Below are 12,184 nucleotides of genomic sequence, written 5' to 3'. Positions count from 1 at the left end.
AACAGGAGATTTGGCATCTCTCTTTGGGAGCTGAACTTAATAACTTGCTTTGTGAGCTGCATGATGTTGGACAAGATATTTCCTCTCTCTGAGCCTTAGTCTTGTCCTCTGTAAAATGTGGTTAATATTTATCTCTCAAGGATGTTACAATTAGGAGGTTGAACAGTGGAAGTAAGAACTTTGTGTTTGTTATGAAGTTAATTATGGCCCTTGGGCCAATCTTCTCTGCCACATTTTTTTGTAAATAAAGTTTTGTTGGAACACAGACTTAACTGGAACACAGTTAAATATTGTCTGTGGGTGATTTTGTAGTACAACGGCAGCATTGAGTAGTAGTGGCAGAGACTGCATGACTTTCAAAGCCTCAAATATTTGCCCTCTGGCCATTGAAAAAAAAAGTTTGGTAACCACTGAGTTAATTGTCCTGGTCCGAACGTGCATTGGAAAAGAATTTCCAGACACAGGGCAGAATGTAAAGAAGGTAGAATTTATTAGAGGGAAAGGTCGCTGCCAGAACGGCAGCCCGACTTCCTAGTAGTCTGGGAGAGTCGAGCCGGAACATGTGCTATTGATCAGTTTTTATAGCCAGAAAACAAAGGAATGGTCCGAGGTGAAAATTTCATTTACTTATTGGTCGAGGCACATATACCTTCCTTCTATGGGGTGCGAGTGAGGCAGGGCATATGCCCTTCCTTATTTGGGACAGGTCCAGTTGCCCAGGTGGGCGTCGCCCAGGTGGGCTCAGGAATTTTGTAACCATCCTGACATGGTGGGGAGGGAGACTAAGAGTCAGGTAGGGGGTGTAACGCTGAAACTTTTTCAGGCAGGGTTGTCCTTTGTCCTTGAAGCACCATTGTCCTTGCAGTACCACATTAAAGAGTTAGTGTAAAGCATTTGCTAGATGAGAGCACAGAAATAGTGTGAACGATCTAATGTCACCAAAACAATTATATTTATGAGCCCAAGAACTAAAATATAAAATGTATTATTATTATATTAAATGCTCTTTGCAGTAAATACGAATAATATATAAAGGTATAAAGTTACCTGTAATAATAAGATATTTCAGCACAGAAGCAATGTATTGGATGTATTGGCATATTGTCTTTTAACTCTCTTTTGTACATGTATCTGTTTTGTGTATGTGTAATTTAGTTCATACTAAATACATAATTTTATCTAATTGCAACCTGACATTTCATCAAGTATTTTCTCATGTCATTTAAAAATTTTCATAAGCTTCATTGCATGGGGCAAGGACATTGTTTTGTTCATTACTATTTCCCTAGCATGTAGAGGAGTACCTAGCATATAGTAGATGCTCAATACATGTTTGTTGAATGAATGAGTAATGGATGCACTTGAGTTTCATTCTTATAGGAGCTATACTTTATATATTCTTCAACTGTTATTAGAAATTTAGCTTTTTTCCAATTTTTCATGTTTATAAATCATACTGCAATGAGTATTTTTATGAGGTTGATGACTGATGTTTTGGATAAATGTGGCAGTGTAACTAGTGAGGCAGACATTTGCATTTGTATTATTTCTTTATTCACCCCACTTCATTCTACTTCTGCAAATCTATCTTGGTCTAAGGGCATGGCTTATTTAAAAGTTAATATTGTGAGAGTCAGATAGTCCAAGTTTTTTTTTTTTTTTTTTTTTTTTTTTTTTTTGCGGTATATGGGCCTCTCACTGTTGTGGCCTCTCCCGTTGCGGAGCACAGGCTCCGGACGCGCAGGCTCAGTGGCCATGGCTCACGGGCCCAGCCGCTCCGCGGCATGTGGGATCTTCCCGGATCGGGATACGAACCCGTGTCCCCTGCATCGGCAGGCGGACTCCCAACCACTGCGCCACCAGGGAAGCCCTAGATAGTCCAAGTTTGAACTCTAGCTTTGCAGCTTATTAGCTGTGTAATCTTGGAAAGTGACTTCACCTCTCTGAGTGTTACATTTCTCATCTGTAATATGGGGATGAGGTGATCAATGCCATGTGTGCACAGTGCCTAAATAAATGTTAGCTATTTAATCATTATTATTATTATTATTTTAATCATTATTATTAATATAAGGTTTTGTTACTTTGTACCTTGCAATGGACTGAATGTTTTTGTGTCTTCCACAAATTCATATGTTGAAATTCTAACCTCCAATGTGACGGTATTAGGAGGTGGGGCCTTTGGGAGGTAATTAGGTCATGAAGGTGGAGCCCTCATGGATGGGATTAGTACCTTTATAAAAGAGACTCCAGAAAGCTCTCTCACCCTCTTTCCATCATGTGAGGATACAGTGAGAAGTTGGAAGTCTGCAACCTGGAAGAGAGCTCTCAGGAGAACCTGACCTTGATCTCAGACTTCTAGCCTCCAGAACTGTGCAAAATAAATTTCTGTTGTTTATAAGCCACACAGTCTATGGTATTTTTCTATAGTGTCCTGAACTCAGTTAAACACAAATTGGTACTGAGAAGTCTGGGGTGCTGCTATAACAAACACCTAAAAATGTGGAAGTGGCTTTGGAACTGGGTAATGGGCAGAAACTGAAAGAATTTTGAGGTGCATGACAGAGAAAGTCTAGATTGCTGTGAATGGAATTTTAAAGGTGATTCTGGCAAGAGCTCTGAAAGAAGAAAGAGTGGTAGGAAAAGCTTCAGTCTTCTTGGAGAATACCTAAGTAATCATGGACAGAATATTGGTAGAAATATAGATGGTAGAGTCCATTCTGAGGAGGTCTCAGACAGAGAGGAGGAACATGTTATGGGACAATGGAGAAAGGTGATCCTTGTTATAGAGAGGCAAATAATTAGGCTGCACTGTTTGTGTTCTAGTGTTTTTTTGGAAGGTGAAACTTGCAAGCAATGAAATTGGATATTTGGCTAATGTGGTTTCTAAGCAAGTGTTAAAGGAGTGGCTTGGTTTACCCTGACTGCTTATACTAAAATGTCAGAGGAGAGAAATGAAGAGAAGGTGAAATTTTTAAGCAAAAAGGAACCAGAACTTAAAGATTCATCCATATTACAAAAAATGAGAAAGTGTATTTGGAAGAAAGCACTAAAGGTATGGTAGACGTACCATTTGATAAGGAGATTAATGTGAGTGTGAACCATGGATTTAATCAACTATCTCAACAAAAGCTAGGAATAGAGATGGGATTATACCAGCAGAAACACTGCCAGCTAGGACTAAAGGAAACAGAGAAAACAAGACAAAATGAAGGAAAACTTATTAGATCCTATAGGACCAGACCATAGAGTAATGTGAACCTGCACTATTCTTCTTCAAAACAAGGGAAGAAGGACCTTGAAGGTGATTCAGAGATCATCAGGGCTGCCACTCCCACCCCAGGTGTAGGGGTACGGCCACTCTGCAGAATCCTGAGGATACACACAAACCTCTCTCCCCATGCCTCTTCCAGGCAGAGAACCAAAATGTGTGGGGCCATTGCAGAGAGCCACAGTGTGGGCAGCCCTCCACCAAACTGTGGGGGTGATGTTGCTACTCCAGTGGGTCCAGAAGGCTAGACTGCTGCCACAGTGGGTCTAGAAAGCAGAGCATCAAGCCAAAGAGCATTATTCTTAAGACTTAAGATCATATGGAACTTGCCTTGCTAGATTTTGGGCTTGCTTGGGACCTATCGCTCCTTCTTTCTTTCTTTTTGGAGCGGGAATGTCTATCTTATGCATGTCCCATCATTGTATTTTGGAAGCACATAAGTTGTTTGTTTTCACAAGTTCACAGCTAGAGAGGAATTTTGCCTCAGTATAATTTGTACCTTGAGTCTCACCCATATTTGATTTAGATATTTAGATGAAATTTTGGACTCTAGACCTAAAAGTTGATACTGGAATGAGTTGACTTGTCGGGCTGTTGGGATGGAATTAATATATTTTACATGTGAGAAGGACATGAATTTTATGGAGCAGGGGATGGAATGCAACAGACTGAATGTTTGTATCTCCCCCAAATTCATGTTAAAATCCAGTCCCCAAAGTGATGGTGCCAGGAGGTGGAGCCTTTGGGAAGCAAATAGATCATGAGGGTAGAACCCTCATGAATGGTTTTAGTGCCCTCATGAAAGGGACCCCAGAGAGCTCTCTAGCCCTCTTTCCATCATGTTAGGATACAGCAAGAAATCATCAGTCTATAAGCTGAAAGAGGGCACGCTCCAGACCCCAACCATGCTGGCACTCTGATATTGGACTTCCAGCCTCCAGAACTGTGAGAAATTTCTATTGTTTATACACGACCCAATCTATGGTATTTTGTTATAGCATCCCAAACTAAACATATTTCTTTCTTAAAAATAACTACTACTTGCCTATCAATTGGTAACCTTGAAGACTGCAGATGCATGGTATGTGGAATTTCGTAAATATGTCTTTTTTCTACTAAAAAAATGTCAGACTAGGCTTCCCTGGTGGTGCAGTGGTTGAGAGTCCGCTTGCCGATGCAGGGGACGCGGGTTCGTGCCCCGGTCTGGGAAGATCCCACATGCTGCGGAACGGCTACGCCCGTGAGCCATGGCTGCTGAGGCTGTGTGTCCGGAGCCTGTGCTCCACAACGGGAGAGGCCACAACAGTGAAAGGCCTGCGTACCGCAAAAACAAAAACAAGAACAAAAAAAAAGTCAGACTTTGAACAGGTGCCCATTTTCCCTAAAGCCAACCAACAGATCTGAGATGTGTCCCATATCTTCTTTTATGTTGAACTTTGTGCTTCAACTCTCTCACCCCTCTGAAACCCACCATAATTATCAACTAGTACCAGCAGCATAAAAGAGTGTGTGAGCTTGAGCATAATGGCTTATAAACAAAAATAAAAATGACCCCTTGGTGCTGCCAGGTTCTTGTTGATGTCTGCTGGCTGTGACACATTTGCTTCTTAATGTATGCTTTACAGTAACCCTTTGACTCAGTTATCATTTGCCTGCCAATTCCAGAAACTCCTAGTTATCATCTGACCATTGCTTTTAGTGATGCTGACTCATAAACTAATGTTTATTGTTGGGGACTGAAAAGAGATTTTGAGAATTTCAATGGCCTGTCATAGTCATTGGCTTTGTTGATTTTGTCATTTTGAAAGCTGGGATGTGTGGTGTTAGTGAGACGAACAACCGATGCTCCACCGGCTGAGGCTGAAGCTCCTTAGAGGCTCTGAGAAGCAGTCTTCGAGATCCTACTGGGAGGCTATTGTTGGGAAAGAACAGTTGCTTTGGAAGTGGAAAGAACAGAGTGTGCCATGCCCTCCAATTGCCAGTACTACTGGCCCTTCTGTTTCACTGGAAAAACTGGTAAAGGTACAGTTAGGATGGAATTTTGGGCTGAGCTTTTAGATTTCACATTACATGTGAAGAGGGCCTTGCAGTTCTCCCCATAATAGATTTTTCATGGTTGCTGCAAGAGGTAATCAGTAGCATTAACCCCATTGTAGATTCCAGTTGTGTAACAGAGATGGTAGTGATTCCTAGAGGATGTAAGGGAAAGCCTGAAGCTTCTCTGAAGAGTTCCTTCCCTTGATGGTCAGCTCTTGGACCTCACAGTCTGTGTACAACAGAGACAAGTGGGAGGAAGTATCTCACTGCCCTGACCATGACATTTGTCACTGCTTTAGAGTGCGACATCTGTGCTTTCAATTAGCATTGCCTGGCCTTTTCTCTACCTCTATGGCCCAGTAACAAAAGGAAATGACAAGTGTTTAGGTAGTGTTGTATCTCCTTCAGATTTGAGTTTTATTTATTGGCTATGAGATCTTGGCAAAATTACTTGAGCTTGTTGAGTCTCTGTTTTCCTCATTTGTAAAGTAGGCAGTATAACCTACTTCCCAGAATTGTGAGGAGTAAATCAGATAAATACATGTATACATGTATCAGAGGGTGTATATAAATCATTTGTCTCAATTCCTGGTGATCCTACTAGGAAGGTGGTAGAACCTAATTTTTGGAGAAAGCTGTTAGCTTGAAACTATATTTCCCGACTTAACTACAAGAGGAAAATGTAAAATGAGATGTCAGTGTTTACAAGGATCTAGTTCAGTTATTCCTAATATAGCTTTGTATCAGAATTACCTGGAGAGCTTGTTGATCCAGAGTCTCAGGACCCGTGATAGGTGAAATGAATCAGTTTGCTTGTTTATGCCTGGAGAAAGAAAATGCAGTGATTTTAAATCTCAGACTGCAAATCAAATTTCTCGTCTAGTCATCAACATATTTGAAGAAACTCCTTTGTGGACCAAGCAGATTGATTTAAGGTCAAACTTGCAGGTAGAAAGTTCCATGAGCCACCCATTACTGCTTTATAGGAGCAGAGGACTCAGGTAAAATTCTACATTATCTATTACCCCAGCCCCCACACTTTTATTCAACATGAATATTATTCATTGCTGATAGTTCACAGGCAATCATAAACCTGACTGGGATGCAGCAGGGCTTAAGAAATAGTCGCTTGAGGACTTTTGTTGATGTTTTTCTGACCACCTTTTGAGGTTGCAAAGGTCAGTTGTTTTAGGGTCCTGAAAATCAGACACCCTAAAAGAAGAGGTATACCCTAAATGAGAAAGAAAAATATTAATATAAAAGTTAAAATTAAAAAAAAAATTTATTTATTTTTTATTGAAGTATAGTTGATTTACAATGTTGTGTTAGTTTCTGGTATACAGCAAAGTGATTCAGTTTTATATACACACACACACACACATATATATATATATTCTTTTTTATATTCTTCCATTATGATTTGTTACAAGAAATTGAATATGGTTCCCTGTGCTATACAGTAGGACTTTGTTGTTTAACACAAAAGTTTGTATTAAAGAAAAGAGCCAGGAGTTGAACACTGAGGGTCCAGTGATTTCTAAGTGATCAGTGGTGGAAAATTTTTTGATTATGTAGTGCCGCTCATTGGAGTTTCTTGAACCTCTCAAGGTGGGATGTCAGTCCTCTTTGTGATATTGTCCACATTCCTGGCAATCTTTCATATAAGGGCATATATGAATTGAGCATTTCACCTGACTTCCTTAGTCCAGACAGTAGTTTGTCCAGGGAAAATTCTAGCCCAGTGCATGGTCTGCTGTGGTGGTGAGCACTTAGAGGTTTATATCAAGTCATCAGGTTTCAGTTCACAGGTCTTCTTCATATCATGGGGAAAGGGTCAGTTACAAGGTGACCTGGAATCCTTATAGGGATCTGGATCATCAGGTCTTAGTTCTTCATGACTCCAGATCATATGGGAAGGGGAAAATTGGAATTGCTAGTTTGGAGGATTATAACTAGATATTGGAAAAAATAGAAGGGATTGAAAATTTGCTAAATATTTACAAATTGGGAAAGTTGGCTGGATCCAGTTCAATTTACAGATAGATACCAAAACTGTTTTTTTTTTTTGACAAGAGGAGGAAGTCGTTTAAATCTCAACCAGACAAGACAGGGTGTGCATGTTTGTAAGTTACCCTCAATTAACAAGAGATGCAAAAGTTCAACTAGCTCAAAGACAACAGGGTAAAACTCTGATAATCCAAAAGGGTGTGCTATAGACAATGCATCATTTTCCATTGAAACACAAAAATTCTCCCTTTTGATGAAAGTTAATCTCAAAGAAACAATATTCTTGATTAAAAAAATAAGGCTGGTCTCATGAGATTTCGCCTAATTATTTGTACTCACAACAAAGATAATTATTTGCCATATGGGTCTATTTAAGTTTGCTTTGCTGGAAGTTTTCAGAAAGAATCTAAGATTGGATTTTTAACAGCCCTTTGAGACTAAGAAGCCAAGCCAAGAATTATCCACCAGATTTCACCTGCAGTACCTAAAAATTTGGGTGGAGTCTTCTCTAGATACCCAGCATATCCTAAAGTTTTTGGGTCTGCCAGGAAGAGACTTTCCTTACTCACCTATAAGGCCAAGAACTCTGTAACCCGGTGTCAGCCTGGTTTTTCCACGAGGGCTTTGTAAGCATTGTTGGTTCTGTAAAGTCAACCTTGCTCCTTAAAAGTATCTGGTCATATCTGATTCAATGAGCATCATTTTCATATATGTCATTCCAGGTAAGGCCTTGGTTGCAAAAACCAGTGTTCCAACCCTTTCCGGATAATAAAGAGGACAGACTCTAATTAAACCTATGTAAATAATTATATTGTTATGGAAATAAGAATAATATGAGTTTCTGAATCCTAGATGGGATTAGGCAGAGATAATGCCACTTACAAATGTCATTTACAAATGAATGTCATTTCATTTCAACTTACAAAAACATAATATTCTAAATTGTTATGAGTTATAGACAACTTACAACATAAGAGAAATGGGTTCCTTATATATTCAAAAAATAGAACATTATAACATCAGTAATATTCCAAACAAAACCCTCAATCATCCTTCATTAGTTCATTCAGTCCTAAGTAGTTCTTGTTTTACTAGACCTTGCATTAGCAAACTCATGAATTCATTTGATTCTCAGAGCTCTCAGAATCCTGAATCAATTCACTGGTATGATCTCAAAGGTCATTAAAGGGTGCCATCAGAAACCTGTACACAAAAGGATTGGTACAGTGCTATTCTCTGGGGTTCTGAGAAAGTCCTTCTTTGTTAACAATGAAGTATGCTGCCCTGTAGACAATTACAAGTGCTTTTAGGGATGCATTAGAATAAAACATAAAGTATCTATAGATGAGGAAGAGATTTACATAGCTGTGACTAACTTACTACTGGTAATTTTCAAAAGTGAAAGATATGATGAGAGTTCATTATAAGAATAATAATGCAACTGACAAGGACATGTGGCTATTTCTGTGGTATGCAGAACAAGATAAATATTAATCCAAAAAAGGTATTGGACAAAATATTTGTAAACGTAATGATGTCTATGTCCAAAGAAGAGTGGATATTACATCTAATTTATAAAAATGGATGAATACAATATTTACAAAAAATCTTCAGATATACGGTAATTATAGTGGCATAATATGCCAACCATATAGTTAGAATATACCAAGACTACATTAAGAATATCATGTAATGAGAAAAAATAATCTGGAGTACTCCTAAACATCTCTATATTAATAAGATTCCAAAGGTAAGAGAAATGAGTGCCCAATTAAAACCACTGATTTGAAGATGCTGATTTCAAGTTAAAGAATTAATGTTATAATTAAGTTACCATTTAAAATAAATTACAACTAATGACACTGTAACTGTTTTGTAATATCAGGCAAGGTAGCACCAGGATTCTAATAAATAGAAACATATCATGCACAATGAGGGCATTGACAATTTTTTAGGAGCTTCCTGTACCGCATATAATATCTATAATATGTGTATTAAAACATTTTACCTATACAGATTTAACCCAGGGAAGGCTAAGAATTTCTTTTGATTTGACAGTGCTTCCTGTGCAACTCAAATGATAAAATCCAAAGTACCAAAACTGTGCACTAGCTAGTTTAAGGAGTTCATTATATTGAGACTGTTAGCATAGGGAAAACCTTCATTAATGAGGAACGTTTTAAAGAAAAGGAAGGAAACTTGGGGGTATTATAGAGGCAGGTAAACAAGAAAGTCATCTGTGAGTCTTATGGGAGTCATGAGGGAGGATGGAGATGGTCCTTTGTGGTTTACTTGTTTTTCAGAACATGAAAGGGTGTTTCTTAATAGTCTCTGCTGTCCTGGAGCCCAGGGTTCAAAGTAAGTTCAGCATTGTCAGTGATCTAGGATTCACAAAGCAGGGCATAACCCAGAGTGCTTTCAAAGGGAAGTGTCAGCTCCCAGGGCCCTCTGAGTTCTTCCCATGGAGGTGTTGATTGAAAAGATGACACCCATGCAGAATGAGGAGACTGCAAGGCATGAGTGTCACCCTCTCCAATTCTCATGAACTTTTCATACCCTCCTGCCGTGCTTCCCATCTAACTTATCTGTAGACTGCTGCTTAGGTGCCAGCTAGCATTGAGTACGTGGTCTAAAACAATCCCAACACATTCCTGATTGTGGACTGTGAGATTAGGTGAAGTGAATGTCAGTTTCCCAGGAACGTCCTTCAAGAGGCTCAGGCTTCAGGCCTGCCTGCCATTCACTCCTGCCCCATCATAAAGGTCACATAGACTCTTGTAATTGCACTCTCTGAGCTTTGCTCTCTATCTTGTCTTTGCCACTATCTTATATCCCTGGTAATGACCCTTCTAACACCTTGGCTCACTGGTTCTCTATGGAGAGTTGATAGGAGTTAGGCACATGGTCTTTTAGGTGGCTGGATCTGGGTACAGATTTTGACCTATCCATTTGTTAGCTATGTGATCTTAGTTTTCATTTTTTAAAAAAATATTGAGTTTATTGGCATTTCTGCATTATAATAAAAATGTGGAAAAAGAGAGCACAGACTATTAAAAGTTTCATTTGCTGAGTACCTACTATGCGCAAAATTGTTTGCATGCATTATCTAATATTCAGAGCAATTCTTAAGAGGTTGACTGAGGCTAAGAAGGTTAAGGGACTGTTTGCAGATGACATGATACTATACATAGAAAGTCCTAAAGATGCCACCAGAAAACTAGTAGAGCTCATCAATGAATTAAGCAAAGTTGCAGGATATAAAATTAATATACAGAAATCTGTTACATTTCAATACACTAACAATAAATTATCAGAAAGAGAAATGAAGGAAACAATCCCATTTACTATTGCATCAGAAAGAATAAAATACCTAGGAATAAACCTGTCTAAGGAGGTAAAAGACCTGTACTCGGAAGACTATAACACACTGATGAAAGAATTTGAAGATGGCACAAACAGTTGGAAGTATATGGACTGGAAGAATTAATACTGTCAAAATGCCTATACTACCTGAGTCAATATACAGATTCAATGCCATTGCTATCAAAATACCAGGGATATTTTTCACAGAACTAGAACAAATAATTTTAAAATTTGTATGGAAACACAAATAGCCAAAGCAATCTTGAGAAAGAACAACAGATCTGGAGGAATCATGCCTTCCGACTTAAGACTATACTACAAAACTACAGTCATTGGCACAGTATGGTACTGGCACAAAAACAGACAAATAGATCAATGGAACAGTATAGAAAGCCCTGAAATAAAACCACGTGCTTATGGTCAATGAATATATGACAAAGGAGACAAGAATATACAATGGAGAAAAGACAATCTCTTTAATAAGTTGTGCTGGGAAAACTGGACAGCTACATGTAAAAGAATGAAATTAGAGCATTCTCATAACACCATATACAAAAATAAACTGAAAATGGGTTAAAGACCTAAACGTAAGACCAAAACCATAAAACTCCTAGAGGAAAACATAGGCGGACCACTCTTTGACATAAATCATAGCAATATTTTTCGCATCTATCAACTCCAGCAAAGGAAATAAAAGCAAAAAAACAAATGGGGCTTCCCTGGTGGCGCAGTGGTTGAGAGTCTGCCTGCCGATGCAGGGGACACGGGTTCGTGCCCCGGTCCGGGAAGAGGCACAACAGTGAGAGGCCCGTGTACCACAAAAAAAAAAAAAAAAAACAAATGGTCCTTAATTAAACTTAAAAGCTTTTGCATAGCAAAGGAAACCATTGACAACATGGAAAGTCAACCTACTGAATGGGATAATATATTTACAAATGATATGCCTGATTAGGGATTAATATCTAACATATATAAACAGCTCATACAACTCAACATTAAAAAAAAAAATTAAAAATGGGCGGAAGAACTGAATAGACATTTTTCCAAAGAGGAAATGCAGATGGCCAAGAGGCACATGAAACAATCTCAGCATCACTTACCATCAGGGTAATTGAAATCAAAATCACAATAAGATATCACCTCACACCTCTCAGAATGACTATCATCCAAAAGAACACACATAACAAATGTTGGCAAGGATGTGGAGAAAAAAGAACCCTTCTACACTGTTGGTGGGAATGTAAATTGATGCACCACTTTGGAAAACATTATGGAGGTTTCTTTAAAAAAATGAGAAGTGGAACTACCATATGACTCAGCAATTCCATTCATGGGTATATATCTGAATAAAAAGAAAACACTAATTTGAAAAAATACATGCACCGCAAAGTTCATAGCAGCATAATTTACAATTGCCAAGTTGTGGAAGCAACCTAAGTGTCCATCAACAGATAAATGGGTAAAGAAGTTGTGGGGTATGTGTGTACACACACAGAAACACACACA

The 12,184-nt window shown here is 38.7% G+C and overlaps 1 protein-coding gene across 1 annotated transcript in view; it reads left to right on the top strand.

Moving 5' to 3' along the window:
* Positions 1–12,184, top strand: part of OPHN1 (oligophrenin 1) — a 609,375-nt gene that overhangs the window by 221,337 nt on the left and 375,854 nt on the right. The gene's annotated exons all lie outside the window — the stretch shown is intronic.

The sequence above is a fragment of the Phocoena sinus genome, chromosome X (assembly GCF_008692025.1).
Source record: "Phocoena sinus isolate mPhoSin1 chromosome X, mPhoSin1.pri, whole genome shotgun sequence".
In the NCBI taxonomy this organism is placed as follows: Eukaryota; Metazoa; Chordata; class Mammalia; order Artiodactyla; family Phocoenidae; genus Phocoena; species Phocoena sinus.
Note: the sequence above shows the minus strand (reverse complement) of the source record. Positions and strands in the feature narration are given on the sequence as shown.